The sequence below is a fragment of the Canis aureus genome, chromosome 12 (assembly GCF_053574225.1).
Source record: "Canis aureus isolate CA01 chromosome 12, VMU_Caureus_v.1.0, whole genome shotgun sequence".
NCBI classification, from domain to species: domain Eukaryota; kingdom Metazoa; phylum Chordata; class Mammalia; order Carnivora; family Canidae; genus Canis; species Canis aureus.
The window spans coordinates 41371609-41391266 of record NC_135622.1 but is presented as its reverse complement, the minus strand read 5'-3'; the positions used below and the strand labels follow the sequence as shown (position 1 = coordinate 41391266).

At 41.1% G+C, this 19658-nt stretch overlaps 1 protein-coding gene and 1 pseudogene across 1 annotated transcript in view; both read right to left on the bottom strand.

The window, feature by feature from the left end:
• The window catches only part of ALK (ALK receptor tyrosine kinase), a 682206-nt gene that overhangs the window by 534309 nt on the left and 128239 nt on the right, over positions 1 to 19658 (bottom strand). The gene's annotated exons all lie outside the window — the stretch shown is intronic.
• Positions 8620 to 8751, bottom strand: LOC144281456 (U4 spliceosomal RNA; annotated as a pseudogene).

Sequence of the window (19658 nt, the reverse complement as noted above, 5' to 3'; positions counted from 1 at the left end):
GCCTCTACTGCTTCTTGCTCTTTCTTCTCCTAATTAAAGAGACTTCAGCCAAAATGCATTCCTTTCTCCATCAGACCTTCAAGTTCCCCATTTTCAGGACATTTCAGATTTGCCTGGAAGAGTCTCGGAGGCAAAGTTTGTTTTCCTTTTGTTCTTACTATGCTCTACAAGGCCCTTTCCTTGCCTAAGAAGGCAAGGAAACCACTGCCTTTTTATACACACTTGGTGTGCATCATCCTACGATTTGACTTCACAAGGCACACTCCACTTTGCACATAATGAAGGCACGAGAATATTTGCCAAGTGGAACCCTTTCATGTCCAGTCTCCTCCTCTGTGTGTCTAAGCTATCGCCTCACTGCTTGCCGGCTTCATCTCTTTTCTGAAGTTAGCCAATTTGCATGCACGTCTACAGGATCCTCACACAAGACTTCTTTCTTCATTATTGTGTCTTCCCGATCTTTAAAAATATCCATCACCCTTTACCTAACTTAGGTTTTCTGTCTGCCTTTCCATTTAGAAAATTTAGTGGGTAATTTAGCTAACTATACGGTACCTGGTGTACAAGAGATGGTAGTAATAATAAAACAGTCAAGCAATACCATTTATTGAGCCCTCTACTTAGAAAGTTCTAGAGAAATAGAAGATCTCTGGATACGTATGTGTGCATGGGCATGGGCATGTAGGCATGTGCATATATGTGTGAGTGTGTAGGTGGAAGGAGAGGAATGTCATTTTGATTTAGTCTTCCAGGGATAGATAGAGTGCAGGAGTCTTCTCTTTGACATCCGCCCTAGGGAGTTTCCAATGCCTGGGTTTGACCAATCTGACTGTTTTAAATCAGAAGCGCTCTGGCTTTTGGACAGGATTCAAAATCATAATAAGAGAGATATCTATAATTTCTCTCTCCCTTTTCTATAATCTGGTCCTTTGGGTTGCACAGTCTTGTGGAATTTGTAGCTGGAGAAACCCATTAGTGATAGGTACATGATGAACAGATCCGAGTATTTATTTAACAACATTGCAGATGAAAGTATTAATAAGTCACTGCTTCCAAAGTCAAAAGCCATTGTCACATTAATTCATTTGTGCACACAAGATGTCCACTGCTCCTAAGAGTACAAATAATAGCTTTGCCAATATGAAAGCAAAATATAATTACTCAACAATAAACACACTGTACACTGGTAACAGCTGTTATCAACAGCATGTTTGAAGCCAAAACAAAGGAAGTATTACAGGATTTTTTTAAACCTCTGCCTGTCATTCTTGTGGAGGTAAAGTCATTTTTTTTCCTGTCACAGAAAGGGTGACTGAGCTAGAAGTATTTTACTCAGTCACCATTCTACTCCTACTTTCAGACCAGACAAGATGCTTGGCCTCATTTTGTCTAACCAGAAAATTCTAAAGGAGAGTTACTTAGGTCTTCAGAACAGATCTATTCATTGAACATGTATGAAATTTAATTTTTCTTCCTTGGTATTGGAAAACTAGCTTTGATAGTTGCTTTATTCTAGCTGTGAATTTTATATCAGACTTCCAGATAAACAGAAGCCACACAGCAATGACCAATGGCCAGTCACCATTTATACTGAGAATCTTGTCTGATAGTCTTAGCCATGGGATGAAAGTGATGGTAAATATAGTCAGTCTATTTTGGGAATATATATATAATATATAATATATATATATATATATATATATATATATATATATATATATATATATATATAAATCTTTTTCCATATAGGCATAGGAATGCCAGCACAACTCAAGGCAAATGTATAATGGACAAAATCTCCTCTCCTTTCTTCACCCCCTACCGCCTACCTGGCCACACACACTTTCCATTTGCTCAGCCTGTCTCTGGAGTCTGAGTGATCAACCTGGGTGAGAATCTTGGTTCCAGCACTTACTATCTTGGTGACCTCAGGCAAGCTATTAACTCTGTAAAGCCACAGTTCTTCATTTGAATATGGGGATAATAATAGCACTTGCATCCTTAATGGGTAAGGAGGAAGCAAAAAAATGCACATCAAAGTCCTAGCTGCCTGCCCTACCTGACACAGAGTAAGGGATTGCTAAATGTCAGCAAGTATTAGTATTAGTATTATTAACCCAGCTCCCCCAGTGCCAAACAGCAGGACCCAGTCTTGTCATGGATGTTGCAAGTACTGGACTCCAGCAGCAAAACGGACCTGTCAGATTCCTTAAAGCCCACCCCCTGCCCCCCGCCCTGATTTTTGCTAAGTAGTCTGACCAGTTAGCACCTGTGCAAGTGAGTGCCAGTGGATTCCTGGGTTACCCTATTTGGCTGGCACTTGCCTCCCTGAAGTAAGCATTACAGACACTAATGTTGGGATCTCTGCTCCTTTTTGTTTAGGGTGGAAGGAGTATTTGGAAGCCCATAATCCAACCATGCAGAGAACATTGCAGACAATTCACTAATCAACAGTAAGATCGGGTGAGTTGTCCTCAACATACATCAACATGCCTTGCCTCCTCTGGACCCTGAAGTTCAGAGCCTCTGGCTGTTTTCATACCTACTTCCCTCTGGAATCTCAGGTGCCCCCTCTTTCCCTTCTGCCCTAAGGAAAACAAACAAACAAACAAACCTGTGGGTGGCTGTAGGTTTTCTAGACAGCTCTGCTAAATTACCTCTGCAGCTCTGATCACGACTGCCAGGGGACACAGGGCCCATCCACCCAGGGACAACACATCCCCTGTCTTAAGAACTTTGTTGTTACACTGCAGAATCTGGCAGCTGCAGGGGCCTTATGACCCCTTACCCACTAACAGAGAATGAACTTGAGCAGACATGGACTTCCACTGTGAAGAAAACAAGGTTTTAGGCCCCATTTATAAACATGAGAGGTAGCAGAATAGAGAGTAAGAATGAACAGACTTTAAGTGGAGCATGTTTCTTAACCCTTTAGCTTTAGTCCATCTGCGCCAAATGAGTGCAATAGTAGGGATGAAGATGCTTTGTCCAGAGAAGCAAGCAGTACTGAGAATTAGCCCCCTGTTTTTCTGCCTGAAGGGCAGTTGTACCCAGGGGCATACAATTACACTCTTTCTGGAGAAGTAAGTCCTTTAAAATCAGGACCCAGCTCTGGCAAGCAAAGCAAAGTGGATTGGAAATGATTTCTGGTAGAATTTAAGCAAAGAATACAGAGCAGCTTTCCCCTTCTGCTGTCTGCTGGGGAGGCTCCTGGTGTCCCCATTAGAGAGCCCACTGGCTTGTTCCCTGGCTTCCCACAACCGCAGATAGGGGTCACGTTTGTGAAACAGATTGTCTTCTATGGATGAGAGCCACCTTCCTGGACAAAGACTTCTGAATGGGGTGAGCAATTACTCCCATTGGGTTCCAGTAATGAGTCCAGAAGTTTAGAAGGACTTTAAGCAGGAGGCAAGGAGAATACAATATATATTTAGTATCTAATTTAGATGGTTCATTTAAAAATCAGAAAGCATTCACCTCTACTCAAAAATGGCCCATTCTAGGTTAAATTCTTAATTATTCTGGAAAATGCAAATGAGAAGCTATAAATACAAAGTCGGGGAATAATCACGGTCTGCACAGTGTAAATTCAAGTCAATCGGTAAAGGGGGAAAGAAAATCATTTGCCTTTGACATTAAATCCAGCTGTTCTTTAAAGTCGGTTTTCCCTAGCGGAGGATTTTGTGTTTGCTATGACCAAACCATCTCCAAAACCTTCCGGGTTTAGACAATACTTTAATCTGAACGTCTAATGGTTCATTCTTCTCTAACATCATTGAACATTTCCATTAAACCACAGTTACTATTATCAACATTATGAGGCCTGTCAGAAGTAAGCCCATTGTTCAAATGAATTGACCTCCACTACAATTGACCTTAACATTGCTCAACTGTCTGACAGTCAATTATCTCATGATCTCCCTTCAAATGGGCCTCATTGCTGAAATAACTAATCCATTATGGAGGGAAGGTTATTTTAATAGCTGAGCAGAGGGTTGCTTTTTTCAGTTGCCTGGTGAGGATATGTTGTGAAGCAACTCATAGTCCTCGATCTATCTGACAAGGGAAAAGCATCCTGCTATATCCATGTTTCAAGAGAGACAGAGAGAGAGAGTGATGAGGGAAAGATTCGTAAGGACTCCGGTATGGTTGGGATGATGTTAGTTCTTAAAATATAGCAGTTCTTGAGACATGCTCTACTGTGCCTCTAAGCAATAAAATAGAAGAGGAATGGGGGACTCCCCTAAGGGGGACTTAGTCTGGCTAAGGTATCCAGCCACATGAGGAGGCTGGGGAGAGAGCCATCAGCCTTTTCCTACTCCAAGAATCGATGGCAGGGCCTCAGCAATGGACATTCAATCTGAGTATGGATCTTGCACCACTACTTTCTAGCTGTATGGTATGAGGCGGTGCAAAACTTTGCCAAACCTAGATTTCTTCTTCATAGGTATAATGGGGTAATGGTATCTACCACATATGGTTGCTTTGAGAATCAGATGATATACAAGGTACCAATTCAGGACCAGCTCCATAGCAGCCACCAAAATAGTGTTATTACAATTTTTATAAATGCCATCATCCTTCTAGGTGCTTTGAGGGTCAGCTTTTCTCCCAGAGATATGACCCCTATATGATGTGATCTCTTTGCTTAGACAGAGGTCTTGGCTTTGAAAGCCACAAGGATAGGATTTTCCCAGGCCACTAAGGAGGCCTAATAAGATAGGACAGTTAATAAAACTGAGTGCTTCATAAATCAGGAAATTAGGTGTTTTCCCACCAAACCAGGATCAGACCCCATGTTTATCAGCTGCTGGAGACTCAGCTGCCCCTGGAGGAGAAGCCCATATATGGTAGGCCTTGCCTGACAGGCTGTGGAAGAAGGGATAAGGGCATTGTGCTACTGTCTCTTTCTAATTGGTTTTGAGGACTGTGCTCTACAACTTATTTATGATTTGTCTCAGCCCCCTGAGATCCCTGAAACTTTTAGTGCCCAAACCCTAGGGCACTAAAAAGGTAGTCTTGGCTCCTATTCTTATAGAATAAGGTTCAGGGCAATTTGAGGAGGATAGTGCAATGAGAGAGGAGAAAGAAAGAGGAGAGAGAGAAATGGCTTCCTTTAGGGTTCCATGCCTACTTTCAAGGATTCCGAAAACCTCCACCAGTAACAGTCCTCTCAGCCCCCTTGGGAGGTAGAGCACACTAATCTACAGAAGATAGGCTAAGGGACAGGAACCAGGGATATCCTAGGATTCCCTTGTGGTCAGCCATGAATAGAATACAGATTTCCCTCAACCCTAATCCAATGTTCCAATAACTCCCATATTCAGGGTCAATTCCTTGACTTCTGGACACAGAGTTCATCATAAGGGTCCACAGGTCAAGAAGAGGCCTTGGGGTGACTGCAAGACTGGGCAAAGCAGAAGGGGGAGGGTAGGTCCAGCCAGAGAGGCATCTGGCAATAGTCACTAGAAGCCTGAATACCACATGGGCTGGTGGTGTGCTGGAGCCTGCTCTGAAGAACCTCCTTGTGCTAATATTTTCCCAACCCCAAGTTCAGCAACTTCACTCTTACAGACTGAAATTGGCCATGATAAGAGTATTTAAAACACAAATTTCAGCCAATGCCACCAATTAGGAAGTTTTTCCTTTGGAAAATTGGTTGTTCAACATTTACCAGTACACCATAGGGGAAGCCCCATCTTTTACTCATGCATTTACTTCAGGTCAGGCACCATGCAAGGCACCATGGATACATAAAAATAAATAATGGATCTTGTCTGCTTATGTCTTCTGCTCTATCACTGGCTTGATCTATCTCCTCAGGAACCACAGGGATTCACAGGAGCAAAGACATTCAAGTCCAGCCATTTTGCCTTTTGTCATCAGTTTCAATAATAAGGATGTTGGGAAAAAATTAGAAATTCTGGCCTAGAATGAAGGTTGGCAATCATGTTCAAACCCATGGATACTCCATTTTCATATTTCCTTCTAGTTTTCCTTAGGTTGGTTGTATAAAATTATTGCCCAAATATCCATTCTCCAGGAGTTTTTCATTAGAAAATGACTGACAGGTTTTGAAGTTCGAGGGTGGCCTCTTCCAGAAATCTTATACAATGCTCCTCTCTCCCTGCTTCAGCATCACCCAATTCCAGGGCCTCAAGTGTGCTCACAAGTTGGTCAGAAAAACCTTGAAATTGGTCTGCCTATTCTCATCCCTTATCATGAAAATGCTGCCAGATTGAGCTCTCCTTTTCTTAAACTGAAACAAAAATTACCAAAGTAATGCATGTAAATTTTAAAAACTTAGAAAATACAGATAAGCAAAGAAATCGCTAATCTCACCACCCAGTGGTGACCAGGCCTTTCTCTGCACCTTTACATATGCACAGCAGAGAGCGGGTAAATGTTTAACAAGTGGATCTCTGTTAATAAAAACAAAAAGCCTTGACTTACAGTATTTGCCAATTTCCATGATAAATACTTCCATTTGGCTGATTTCAAGCTACCAACATGATGTCACTGAACATGAACTTGAGAAGAGATACTAACAATTAGTTCTTCCGAGCTCGTATGAGTTGGCTCTGGCATACCACTGTAAAACACACATATAATTTTTAATGAAATGTAGAAATACTACATTCTTTTTTGTAACCTCTTCTTTAACACATATTCAGGGGAAAGGGAGGGCATCTTTATTGTCAGCCTCTGAGTATAGCTCCTGACTTGTTTGTGGTCCAGCCTCCAAAAGATTCTACTAGAAGCCATTGTGCACACCAGCTTTCTGAGACTCATAGCTCCTGGATGAGGGCAACCCAACACAAAGAGGGCAGAACCAACTTTCGTAAATTCAAGGATTCTTCTAGTAATAGGGACATCGATGTAGTCTACTTTTGACAATGTTCTACTACACCGGTAATAAGAGCCATAGCTATCATTTCATAGGGACTACTATGTCTCAGGTACTGCAATCAGGAATTTACATTTAATTCTTCTTTTTCAATTGATTCTCACAGTAATCTGATAAGGAGTTCACTAGTATTACCCTACCATAAAGACCAAAAGGTAAGATCAAGTTTAAAGAGCTAAGAAATTTGATCAAGGTCACACAACAAACAAACCATTTTGCTTCCCAATACCTTGGTGACCCTTACTCAACTCTTTAAGGGCAGAGCAGGGGTAGATGTCAGGAGACAGTGACTCAGCAAGATAAATGATATGGCCAAAGCCACAGAGCTAGATAAGGAGACCAACCATCCTGGCCCAGGACTGCCGCAATTTTGAAATGAAATATCCAAAGTCCTGGACAGCCCATTAGTCCCAGGCAAACCAGGACCACTGGTCACTCTGTGAAGGATTAGAACCCAAGACCTCCTAGCACAATGCTCTTTCTACCACAAACTATACTCTCTTTCTTCATAATGGAAGATGAAGTCATTAAGATGCACATGTTCATTTTTCCTGGCCCTTCATAAAATAGGCATTTCAGAATCTGTTTAGAACATTAATCACTCAGGCTCTCAAGAAGAGACAGACCCCAGCTGGAGCTGTTCTTTCTATATACTCCAGTGATGAAATGCCCAGTTTCTCCCCTGCCTCTTCCCCCCACACGGCACACCTGGACTCCTGCCACTCATCTGTGTAATGTGCCTAGCACCATCTGGCCCGGCATCTAGTGCCCTGTCAACAAGGATGTCAAACAGGCAAGATGAAAGGACATAACTCCAAGGAACACCGCTCATCTTCTAGCCCCAGTATGGAGGAAGTCATGACAATTACTCATTAGGTAGCTACAAGGAGAGAAAAATGACTCAGTGCTGTCTGGCTGTCGGTTGGTGCCTGGAGCAGTCTTTGCAATTTCTTGTTTCAGCAAGTCTTCTGGGGAGGATCCTAAGTCTTTCAAATTACGGTGGATATAGGCTAGAATATCTCAAGAAGCTACCAAGAATTTTCACGGTTTAGAGATCCGATGACTACTTTGGCAATGTCCATGGCAACATTCTGTCAGCATGTTCTCTGTGTGAAAAGTGGCAGAGGGGAGAATGAACACATTTAGCAAAGGGAACCAGAGCTCTGAAAGGCCTAATCTTCCCATCCAGTATCTGAGCCAGCCTTAAGTTCCAAGTAAATGTAAGCCTAATAAGTGGCAATTGAGCAACTGCTGGAAAAGCTCATGACTTTTTGATAGATAAACTTACTCATGCCCTGTTCTGAAACTCTACTAATACCTTCTTAGTATAAAGCAAGAAGAAATTGCAAAGAAAGAAAGGTAGCTTTGATTACACAAATTTCTATTAATTTCTATGTCAGAAGATGTCAAAACAAAAGTAAAAAAGGAAACAAACAGTAGGCAAAGATAAAACAAAAGGTTGATTACATTGATATATAGAGTTCTTGATAATCAAAAATAATAAATCTCAAAATATTAAATTGAGCCAAATTTAACAAAAAGAAAAATTTTAAAGTTGCTTCATATATAAAATAAATAAGGGGAATCATTTAACCAAATACAGAAATGAAAATTTTAAAAATGAAATTTGCTTGTAAAACATATACACACCCAAACACACACACTGTGTAAGGGACTAGAGAAATAGTCTATCTATCTTCTGCTGGTGGTACCATATATGAGAGCAACTTTTTAATTTGGCAATTTGATAATATGCATTAAGATCTTTGGGAAAAGTTTTCAATTAGCAATAATTGCACCTCAGATAAACCTCATTGGCTACGATACTGCCACTGGGAATGGGGCCAAAAGATCTTGAGCACCTGAGTGGCTCAGTCAGTTAAGTGTCCGACTCTTGATTTTGGCCCAGATCATGATCTTGGGTCAAAGATCGAACCTTGTGTGGGCCCTGCACTGAACATAGAGCCTGGTTAAGATTCTCTCTCTCCCTCTCGCTCTGCCCTTCCTCTCACTCACTTGCATGCTCCCTTTCTCTCTCAAATAAATAAATAAATAAATAAATAAATAAATAAATAAATAAATAAATAAATAATAAAATCTTTAAAAAAAGATCTTTAGTGATGTCTGTTTTCTATAAACTAGTAAATCTATTCCTATAAATTCTAAAAGAACAATAAGAAATGGGTTAAAATAGTATTGCATATAAGAGATTATCAATTAAAGCATTATTTATAATAATGAAAAATCAAAAGTGCCAAAATAATTTAAAATACAAATTATATCAATATAGTAAAATTTTGCAATCATTAAGAATCATGTTTTCAAAAGATTTAATGATATAAGAAAAGTTCACAATATAATTTTGAGTATAAAAGCATATACTATACTGTATTCATTATGATTCCAAAGTTATTAAATTAGTTGTGTATATATATATAAATTATACACACAATTATAGCAGATTATTTAAAGGTGATGGATCATCAGCTTAGTTTTTTTTTCTTTAGCTTCTCTTTATTTCTCAAATTTCCACATTGTGTTTGAATTACTTTATAGTCAGGAAGTCATCTTTCATAGAAAAGAGGGCAAAGAAGAATTTGGCAAAGGGTTGGAGACTCTTGAGTTTCAACCTCGCCCCACCCCTTCCTTTGCCTTCCATCTGTAGAGTACTGTGTCCTTTTGTTTCTGCACCATCTTTCACCTCTCTCCATGTCTTTATTCTGATAAAGAGGGCAAAGAAAGCTCGTGATTATAGCCATCACTTCTTTCTTTAGCTACTCGAGATGCCAACAGTCAGAACCAGACTCTCTATAGCTGGAGAGAGGAAAACAACACCCAACCACAAGCTCCCTGAGGGCAAGCTGAGCCCACTGATGTCTGAGCCCAGAACCCCCACTAGCCAGCCTCCAGCCTGACCTCAGGGTGGGTGCCCTTCAGCACACAGCTATCTCTCACTGCTGAGGACCAAGGGCTATTAAGTGTGCAGGATGTGTCTCTTCCTTCAGAGGAGCTCCCTCTTCGGAGGATTGGGTAGACAGATTTACAATGAACTATAACACTCAAAAAGAGGAGCCATGAAATAAATGTGCACCAAAATGCCATGGGAGAAAAAGAGGGTATAAACACACAAGGGCAAAGAGAATGGGAAGGCAGACTACAGTGCCCGCATTTCAGGAACAGGACAGCGAGTGGATAACTACACTGATAGCCAACTGATTTAACAGATCTGAGAAAGCTGTATCCTCAATTCACAGGGCATGAGGGCCTAGAAAGCAGCTCTGTGTTCCCAGCAGAACCCCTTAGAAGTATGAGGAGGGAAAATGAGCTATGCAAAGAAGCTTGACCAAAATCCATAAACCCCTTCCCTATCCCCAGCTCTGGACTGGAAGAAGTGGAGACTCCCTGATGCAGAAGACATAAGGCAGAACTTGAGGCCTTAAGGAGGAAAGGAGACAGCATTTGCATCCTAAAGACCCATACCACCAATCTTCTTTTTATTTGGTTCCTATAAATATGGCCACCAAGCTTATTCCTAAAAGCAGGAGACCGGGAGAGCTTTCCCAGGGAGGTTTGAACAGTGTAAAAGGAAAGATCTAAAGACACTGACATCAAGGTTCTCCAACAAAAGAGCCCAGCCACACTCAAAATTGAAGCCCACAGGTAGCAAACCCCAATGACAAACTCAGAGCTTGCAGACAGCATTTGAGCACTCTGCTCTTAATAAGAGCAGAAACTAGAGTTCATAAACATCTGTAGAAAATCTATAATGTGAAAGATAGAAATCAAATCAAAGAAACAGGATAAAGGCAACCTAATAGGAATTATGCAAGGAAAATATTTATATTCAGAATATATTTAATATCCTGAGAGATATAAAAGAAGATAGATTGCATTTATGAAAACAAGAACTGGTTAATACAAAAAAAGAGCATTAAAAGAGCAAAACAGAACTGGTGAAATTAAAAATACTATAATAAAAATGGAAAAAGTCCACAGAGGGTTATAAGATAAAGAGATAGAAAACAGGACAGGAAAGATAAGAAAAGTAAATGACAAATCCAGGATGCTCAACATGCAAATAATAAAAGTTCCAGAAACAGGAAACAAAATACACACGCACACAAAGAAGGGAAAGAAATTAACCACAGAATAATTCAAGGAAATGTCCCTCAATAGAAAGACTTGAATTTCCAGATTAAAGGGATCCTTTTATCTGGAATATAAATTAAATATTATTTAATATTAAAATAAACTCAAAAGTCACAGTACCATGAAATTTTAGAACATAGAGGAAAAAGACACAATCAAGTAAACTTCCAGAGAGGAAAAAAATAATAATAATAAAACAGATCCATTCCAAAGATTATGAATCTGAATGACTTTGAACTTTTCAATTGCAATGCTAGAAGCCAGAAAGAAATGGAGCAATGCCTTCAAATTTCTGAAGAAAAATAACTTTCAACCTAGAATTCTATATTCAGAGAAACTACCAAACAAATATGAAGGTAGAATTATGGTTTTGTCAGATAACCAGAGTCTCCAATGTTTTATCTCCCTGTTCTCATTCTCAGGAAGCTGTCTGGATGTGCACTCCACCAGTATCAATGGGACATTGGAAGAGGGGCAAAGGAAAGGCCTGGATATCAGAGAGTAACCCCTCACCTGGTCAGAGCAGAGGGCTCTAGAAAAGATTTTTCAAAAAAGGTGAAATTGGTGGAAGAGTGGAGGCATCTCACATGTGAGGACAACATTTGGACACCTGGCAGAGGGTCTAAGGTTGAAACAGTGATAAATTTAGAGGAAGCTAGACCAATATAAAAGGATATAACGTAATCTAAATGTAAATATAAAACCAAAACCAAGGCAAAACAAACCTCTAGGGAAAAAAAAAAAAAAGATTGTGCATGAAAGGAAAAGTAAAGACTTAGCCATAAATATCATGTGCATTACCATATAGTATAAACTCTGACTACTCAGCTGAACAAAATTAAAATGTAACACTATTGGAAGAGTGGAGGGAAAGAAAGGCCTGTCTTGGCATGTCTAGTAGGGTTTGGGGTGGGAGGCAGTGGGATGATGGAGCATGCAAGAGCCCATTCCACACCTACCATAGTGGGAAGTCAATAGTGTTTAAAACCCCAAATCAAGAAATAACCATTTACGGCTATTATTTAGAGGTATGGAGCTATATGCTCCCTAAATCAGCTAAATGGGTTGAAGGTAATCTCTCTAGTGATAGGAAACGGACAGGAAGAGCCAGAGGACTGCCATGCTGCATGACAAGTCTTATGCACCATTTGTTTTTTTAAACTATGGGCACATTTGACAAATCTCAATTCTTCCCATGCTCTTTCCTCTCTCAGGTCATAATAGTGTTTTCTTATCTGTTCTCATGTTCAAAGCAGAGGACTGGCTGAAATTGCAATCTCATATTCAAAGCAGAGGACTGGCTGAACATGCAACCTGAGGACTTTGGGACTGACATGACATGTCCTAGAGTTCCAACACATATCTTTTTTGTTTCGTGTTTGTCTTACTTGTTAATGTAAATAAAAATACCAACCAACACTGATATCAGAACTATACTCATTTGTTCATTACAACCATATGTTAGCTACAGATAAAAATTTTGGCAAAAATCATCAAAAAAGCATTCTGTGCGAATCAATTTGGATTTAAAGAGAAAAAGAATATTTATTATTATATGGTAAATTGTGCACTGCACATCTTTTATATCAGTAAAATATTCAGTAAGTGTGTGTATATACACACACAAACACACACGTTTTTCTTTTTAGAGAACTGGTTGTGAAACATTCGCTGGTCCCACTGTTATTGCTCTGGAAGAGTGAGGAATGAGGAAGCCTGACTTAGAAGCAGAGAATTGGCCAAAATAATCCCTCAGGGGCTTAAGTTCTTGAAAGCAGCTTCTACCCTCTCCTCTTTACTTTCTACTACTTGGGGAGAGGATGCTTCTGCTGTCTGGAGGGTCTCAGCTCCAATTTCACCCATTAGCAACTTGGTGGGTTTCCTCAAAGGGCACTAGCATTGATGACCATAGAGGGAAAAGGTCACTACATAGTAAGAGATTTCTTTCCAAAATTAAGATGTATTGGTGACTGAAAGACCATGTTCCCCCTTGAATAAAAACATTCATCCTTTGGACTATTTATTACATTATTTAAGCACAATGCGTGATTTTTGGCTGAATTTTGTTTCATGAATTTCCTATGAAATTTCATTCTTTACAAAAAGCATCATAAAAAATAGGATCTCTTAACTCTGGGAAATGAACAAGGGGCAGTGGAAAGGGAGGTGGTCAGGGCATTGGGGTGACTGGGTGACCGTCACTCAAGGGGGCACTTGACGGGATGAGCACTGGGTGATATGCTGTATGTTGGCAAATTGAACTCCAATAAAAATAAATAAGTAAATAAAATAAAGCTGGCAGGTTGCCCCCCATCTCTTCTAGCAAGCTGCTGTCACACTAATATACACACACTTTTATTTGGGGGAGGGGATCTCTGTTTCTTGTTCTGTTGAAAAATCAGTAACAGCTGACCTCCTCAGCTCCCTTCCCTCCCAAATAAAAGCGTGAAGATTAAAAAAAAAAAAAAGGATTTCAAAGGAAGAATAAACTAATTTTGAGTCTTACAGGGAACAAAGAGAGAATCTGTGAAGACTTCTTTAAAGCAAAGATCTTAGAACTAGGATGGAGCCAGATTTATAAAATTCCTAGGAAAAACATATTTTGGTAGGATATTATCCAACTGAGGGCTAGTCCTATCATGGAAAATGCCTAAAAGATACAAATAAGGTGTCTGGCAGTGTTCAGAGCCATTGGAGGCAATGCACAGTGGTGGCTGCAGTGATATACCTCTTTCTGAAATGGTTCAGGTAAGGTTTATGTTATACTATCTTTGGTGCTATTTACAAACTGGATGCTTAATTAGTGTTCACAAATTTGTACAAATGACTGTCAGTTGATTTTCTGCCCCCTGTTGCTCTGAAGTTCCCTGACTGACACATTTCTGACTGACAGGAATGCTCAGCTCTGAGGTAATTTAATCTCAACCCCTCCCAGACATCTGCAGACACACACTCTAGATAGACAAGAATTAACTATCAGATTGAGAGTTTGGGGTTCTCTTGGTCTCTGGCTCCCCATCTCCAAACGCATCCACTTCATAGCCATTTTGGGCACTCAGAAAGTTGGCCTTATATTTGCCATCTTGTATTACAGTCTACTAAGTGCTTTCACATACATTTCCTATGTGAGCTTCTCAACAGTCCTGTAACAAGGGCAAGGCTGGCAGGATGCCCAATTTCCTGAGGATGAAACCAGGATTCCCAAGGTCCCAGGGCAGAAGCCAAACTAGGACTCACTCAGTTGTTTGGCTCCTGGCCCAGCACTCCCTCCATAAAATGCTGACATTTGGACTCTGAGGTGGGCTTAAGAGGTAAAAATAGAATGCCACACATCTGAGAAATTTCCTCCAAAAGAGTGCAAAAGACACTATTCTGTGGGCTGTAAAAGCATAAAAAGCAGAGGCAGCAATTAAACAACTCTAGTCGTGTATAAATGGCGTTTCTTTGAAGATGGATGGTGTGACGGTACTCCCAAGGAAAATTAGTTGATGGAATGATATTCACCAAAGAGTTGAAGAAAAAGATGATTTCAGAATTCTAACTTTGGGAAGAGTTAATTCAAATTTACATAGTTAATCATTCTATAAATGAAAGAAGGGATTTCCTTCTGGATGTAATTAACCTGGATGTTCATGTGGAGCAAAAAGGTTCTAAGAGGAGAAAAGATGGAGACAAGAAAAGAAAGCCAGTTTGAAGATTCAGAACAAGGCAAAAGAAAAAAAGAGAGAGAGAAAGAGATTTCTTATTTTAATCATCGGAAGTGTCAACAATCACAGGGCCACCTTTGACTGATTAAAAGATAAACCAAAATACAACATGATGCTTGGCAGGAGGTTATAAAAGGGAGCTGTAAATTAGATGGGGATTTGGACAAAAGGGCCTATAAAAATCCCTTCTAACCCTGGGGTTTTGATTAACTTTGAGCAAAACCATTCTCTAACTTCGAAGCCAGAGTAGTGTTTCACTATTCTGTTACTAAAATACCTTGACCTAAAGGAAAGTAAGTCTTATTATTTTGCTAACCAAAGCAGCTGGAGATAGTCATGTCACTTGGAGAGAAGGAAACCCTTCCTAGACAACTAAATTTCACTTGGAAGGAAGAGAGGAAGGACTAAGATGTTATACCCCAAACCTCTTCCTCACACTCAGAAATATGTTCCACCATGTAAGAGAGGAGTCTCCCTCTCCTGCAAAAAAGCCAAAGCAGAGGTAAAAAGACAGAGAGACAAAGACAGAACAGCTCCATATACCTGTAGCAGATAGCACAGTGGCTAATAGCTTGGCTTCCAGACAGACCTCTCTGGGTCCAAATCCCTGCTTCCCCACTTACTTGCAGGGTGACCTTAACACAAGTACTTAATCTGTAAAATGGGGATAACAATACTACCAACTCCTAGGCTATTATGAGATTAAATTAATTAATAAAAGTAGAATAGCCAAGCAGGAATGTAGTTACAGCTTCCTGGCTGGAATGTAGTAACCATCCAATGAATATTAGAATGAGAAATTGCTTTAGTTCAAAGTTTTAGTGAGAAAGTGCTGCCTTGAAGGAGAACCATGAAGGTTATGGAAAGAGAGTCTTATAATCGTACAGTATTGCACAAATTCTTGGTCATTTTGAAAAAGTCACGTGACCTTTAAAGGCTCAGGAGACTCCTAGGTCAACTACAGTAACATCTGTAAGGCAATGGAGAGGGAGATTTTTGAATTTCTACTTTTGAAGCAGTGAATCATATGATCTGATGAGATTACAAATCCTTCACTGAATAGATATATATTGATCTGATCATCTCTTTTCCAGGTATGGTGTGAGGCATAGCACAAAACATGGATATACTCTTACATCTATTTTCAAATGTGTGTGTGCATACACGTGTGCGCGTGCACACACACACACACCTTAGTTGTAACTAAACTAAAAATACATATTAAAAAAAGCAATGGAATTTGGGGAAAAGAGAGCATACTTCCAGCAAGAGTTTGTGATTATTAAGCTGCCCTTTAAGCATGGGCAAGAAGGATGTTCATCAAAAACTGATTGACAAGTGAAAAGCAGCCATGATTTTTAACCGCCTTCCTCAGTCCTTCCAATCCCAATCCCACTGCCCCCCCGCCCTTGGTCCTGAGCAAGAAGTAGCTGTGGAGGAAAGATTGAGGACTACCTTTAGGAGGGTGACTTCTCCTTTTTCCTCCTGGCTGTGTTGACTTTCTGAATGGGTTTGTCAGGGACACATTCCTTAGGATAGGCCTCCTGCGGGTCTGTCAGGGAGCCAATATGTCCACCTGACCTCTGGAAAGCACAAGTGAAATGGTGCTGGTGGTTGAATGACTAGCTGGCTTTTTTAAAAGTCTGAGTCAGGTCTGCTTTTCATCAGCATGTAGACACGAAGATGTGGATAAACTCAAAGCAAGTCATAGTTTGTGTCAAGCCCTGGAAGCCAAGATTATTTTCATGATTCCTTCAGGGCACAAGCTGTGCTGAGATGGATCTAGCATTACTTGAGACCCAAGTAGAAGTACCCCAACAGGTGGAACCCCAGAAACCAGGTCTGGACCCCACCTACTGGTGAGTGACTCTGTCACCAAGAAGGGTCACAGAGCTGGAATCTTAGTCTCCTCATCCAGGGTCTCCTCAAACTGCACTGAGGACAGGACAAGGGTGCATTGGGCAGGATCTGATGTCCCAGTGATGTGCTCGGGGTGCCAGGAAAGCTGGGACTTGCACATGAAAATCATATTTGCTATTTTAAAGCAAAAATTAAAGTATTTAAGGGGAGAATTAGAATTTTATTATACTTTTTATACCTGTTTTATAGTTCACAGTTATTTTATTTTTCACTTCACAGCAGGAATAGGGAAATGGGCATACCATAAACTTCGTAGGGACCTGGGATCTCTTAAAATCATCACCCAGCCTAGAAGGGGGGCATCCATGAGGTCAGTGGCAGCCAGGTTTTGGGGGAAGGAAAAGGGAAGGAAGCGATGTCAAGGAAGTGTGTGTCTACTCAGACCTTCCTGGTATCCCCTCTCATGCCACTGTCTATCCTGTTGCCTACTGCTGGGCTCCTTGGTCTTTCTGCCACCTAGAGACATCAGAGTCAGAAATCTATGCTGCAAATTTCTGCTATCATGCTTCCTTTCCATTCCCCATGTGGACATTTTCTCCATATGATATATCTCAGAGGGAAGAATTTTTAGAAAAGCCTTTAAGGTAAGGGAACTGACTGGCTGTTTTCTCTTACATAGCTTCAGGTCACCTGGAGTTCTTGTTAAAATGCAGATTCTGACTCAGCATGTCCAGGCCGTGGTCAGAGACTCTGCATGCTACCAAGCTCCTGGATGATGGGGATGTCTCTGGTCTTGGGCCACACTTTGAGTAGCATGGGACTAGAGACTCCATCATTCTGACTGCCCCAAATCTGTGAACTTACCCCAGAACCACTGAAGCCAGAAGTTCCCAGAACAATGGAGTCTCAGGAGTCATTCCCAAAAGGCCTCTGCTTTCTGTGCTGTCCCCATGTCATCAGCCCTGTCTTATACCTGTTGAAGACAGTCAAGCTCAGATGGGCCAGGACTCCAATAGCAGGAGGACACCTCCAGGCAGGGTAGTCTTGCTGGGGAAGCTTACAGACATTGCCAAAATGACTATAGCATGTCTTCAATAGCTCCAGTTATCCTCCCCAGGGGAGTCCTCAGGGAAGGAGACAAAGTCTGGAAGAAACCCCCTTAATCATTTGCATTCACAGTACAGGAAGTACAAACACATTAGGATGCATCCCACAGTCCTTGGTGTCAGGTGGCAAAGCTAATCACCTCGCGGTGAATCAGATCAGGTTGGTGGCAGTAATTTAGCCTCCCTTAAGCATCACTCTGGACTCATATATGAGAATAAAAGACTGAAAATGAAAACACTCTCAAACCAATAAAGAATACCTCATGTGGTTGGGCCAGGTTCCTAGGTAGCGCCTCCATCTCTGAGTAAACTTAGGTTCAAATGCTAGACTCAAAGAAGAAACTGTCTCCCCACCAGGGTGGAAACAGACCAGATGACAACACTGTGTGCACACCGAGGCAGCTCAGACTCATCAGCTTTGCAGATGCAAGACTGTGTCTATGTGTGTGTGTGTGTGTGTGTGTGTGTGTATGTACATGTGTGTACACACATGTTCATGTTCGTGTGTTGGGAAGGCAACAGGAGGAAGGCAGGGAGGATTCTTTTTCTGTAAAATAGCTGCTGTCTCCTTCACATCCTTCCTTCTCTGGCAGTATGAGGTCACTCAACCACCTGTTCTTTATTTCCTCTGAAAATGCAATGCTAAACTGTCCTTCAAAAACCTAGCAAACCTGAACAGGACACAGAATCTACTCTTATGAGGTATGGGGAGGGGTCATGCTTACAACCCTGTCACCCCCTCCAGTACCTGCATGCTGTGCCACAGGCTTTTCTGTCTGGGAGGACACAAAATAAAGAAAAACCTCATGGTGTTTTGACAAGGCTCTCAAGAAGGACGAACTGGAGATAAATGGCACCTGATGTCTTAACAAGTCCAACTGGGAAGCTCTGTGTATCCCAAGCTCCTCCAGCATCCTGCCCATCAAGCACTATGTAAACCAGCACGGGCCCAGGCCTACAGGGCTCAGTGCCCACTGCAATGGTGGCTGCAGGCCAGCTTCTCCCCCAGCATCTGCCACACCTCTTTGGCTTGACTGATAAGCATGGATAAAGAGGTAGTTTTAGAAGAAAGGCCCCCTTTTGGGATTAAATCAGATCTCCTGATTCCCAACTCAAGCCAAGGTTCTCCCATCCCAGCTCTATGGACTCCTGAATTGAATCCATACAATTCTATCTGCAGATTCCTTGGTGGGTGTTCAGGGTAGCCACCCAAACATGAAATTCTTCAGGAGAAGCTCTCCAAGGAAGCCGATTCTTGGTTCTGCAGATAATATATCATGTGCTAAATCACTCAGGGAAGTGCCACCCAGTTGTTAGAATAAAGAAGGCTTAATTGTCAAATATTGGGCTTTAAAAACCAATCAAGTATAAAAGGTAACTTTAATTAGACAGAGGAATCAGATAAACAGAGTGTAAAGCTTAGTGTTCGAACAGCATGTATCTCCCTGTGCCTTTATCCTCCAAGGACCCAGAGTAACAACAGAGAATAGGCCTCTGCCATTCACATTAGGACAATTACAGCAAACAGGACAAGTGTATTACTTCATTCACATCCAGGAAATAGTCTTTCATTTATGCATTTTGATCTCAGGAATGCTAAGAAGCAAATAACTAGCCTCAATTGTGCATCAAGCATCCTGGCCCTGAAGACGATGGGTATCGACTTCTGATCTTCACATGCACACTCAAAAACACAGACTGAAGATCATCAATTGACTTGCAGTCGATACTGTCTACACACTACATCCATCTTGGAAAAAAAAAAAATTGAGACATGTCAAAGCCATTTCAACCCAGGGATCTCAGCAACTTCCAGGGTCATGGTGCCCTCCTGCCTTCTACTGCCAGGTGACACAATGCTCACATTCCTACTCTGTGTTGGGTGAAGCCCACTCCCTACAGGTATGATGTTGCTAAATTCACCTGAGT